The following is a 1801-nucleotide window of genomic DNA, read 5'->3' on the forward strand; positions in this document are numbered from 1 at the left end:
GGTGGATTTTCTGAATTCCCTGCACTTGAGAGGTTAATACTTTCAAATTGCTCAAGTTTGATYGAGGTTTGTGAGTCAATTGAGCAATATGATGGACTTGACCTCATTGATCTGAGTTACTGCAATAACGCCGGGAAGCTTTTAAGAATGATAAACAAGGTGAAGAACGTCAAAATTCTAAATTTAGATGGTTGTAATCTCGGTGAAACTCCGATCGAGATGAGGGATGACGTGGAGGAAACGTCGAACCGTAACAACATTGGTATGAACTCACAAACCTCTTCCTCTGCCATTGTGGAGGCTATACCAAGAGCTTTCGAGTCCTATCTGATTTATCTACCGAGTTCATTAGTATGCTTGTCACTAGCAAATAATAATTTGTCCAACGAATCCTTTCCGATGGACATGAGTAGCCTATCCATGTTGAAGGAGTTGTATTTAGATGACAATCTTTTCGTTTCATTGCCCAATTGGGTGAAAAGCCTTTCCAGGATTGAGATACTTAGTATTCGTGAGAATGATAAACTGGAGTCATTGGAGCATCCTCCACCTACACTAAAAGAACTGAGATTTGATTTTCATCGAGAAGCGGAAGCTACATTTAATCGAGAAATGTCACCAGTCCTGTTAACGTGGGCGATGCCGGGTGCGTATAAATGGTATAATATTGAAGGCATGTATAAAGCGGAAGATATGAGAGATGTTCAGGAAAAGGTATTACGTAGTTTGGGGTGGAGTCATTTAGTTAATTTAGACTTCACCAAAATTCAGCCGACGGAAGTAAAAGGTGTAAAAAGAAGAGTCAAGGTTTGTTCTCATTTAACTATATTTGTTTGTGTGATTAATATGTAGATATAATAAATGAAGCTTTTATTTGGCAGATGGATTATGAATTTGGGATATTCAGCACATGGTATGTGGGGAAAGAGATGCCAAATTGGATAAGTGATAGAAGGTGGGAGGGGTCATCAATATCATTTACCATCCCATCATCTCCTTGCAACCTTAGAGGCTTGAATCTCTTCTGCGTGTTTACACCTGGAGAGTTCATAACAAATGATGGAGAGTTCTTAGCTTATATTTCATTTATAAGGATTAGTAATATAACAAAGATGTGCACCTGGATCTATTATATTGGAGGGTTTTTTATAGGAAGAAAAGAGGGTATAACATTTTCTAGCCATTGGATGTTTGGGAAGAATGAGATGGAAGATGGTGATCAAATTACTATTTCCACATTTGATAATGATGGTTGTAGTACAAGGGAGTGTGGGGTGGGTTTTGTGTATGATGAAGATGAAGATGAAGATGAAGAAGATGTGTTGGGTTATTACAAGTCATGGAATCATATAATTGGTGGGGATCTCTCTCCTTTTCAAACTACGACTCCTGGACAATATTACCTACAACGATTCTACTTTGGTGGTGAAAACTGTATGGGTTGTGATTTTGTAGGTATGTGGTGTATTTATTAAATATCCTTAATGATAACCCATGTAACATTAATTACTTCTTATCATCTATTTTTGTTCCTCAGATCCACGTCCTCTGTTTAGAGCTTTCCGTCCAACCAAGTGAACCAACTACCTAAGCTATAAGGTATGATACTATCTATTCCATTTCCAAACACCTTCAATTTTATATATATATTTCAGAAAACCATAATGTTTTATATTTGAATAAAAATATAAATTTGAAGGCTACATAGGAATTTACATCGATATTAATATTAAATAGCAATTTACAAAGTTCTCTTTTTGTATACTTCTTAGTTTACTTTTTTATATAATTTAATAACAAA

General features: G+C 35.9%; 1 pseudogene; it reads left to right on the forward strand.

The window, feature by feature from the left end:
- Window positions 1–1600, forward strand: part of LOC112520097 — a 5522-nt pseudogene extending 3922 nt beyond the window's left edge.
- The last annotated feature ends 201 nt before the right edge of the window (window positions 1601–1801 follow it).

Source organism: Cynara cardunculus, assembly GCF_001531365.2.
Source record: "Cynara cardunculus var. scolymus isolate 2C chromosome LG 10, CcrdV1, whole genome shotgun sequence".
Taxonomy (NCBI): Eukaryota; Viridiplantae; Streptophyta; class Magnoliopsida; order Asterales; family Asteraceae; genus Cynara; species Cynara cardunculus.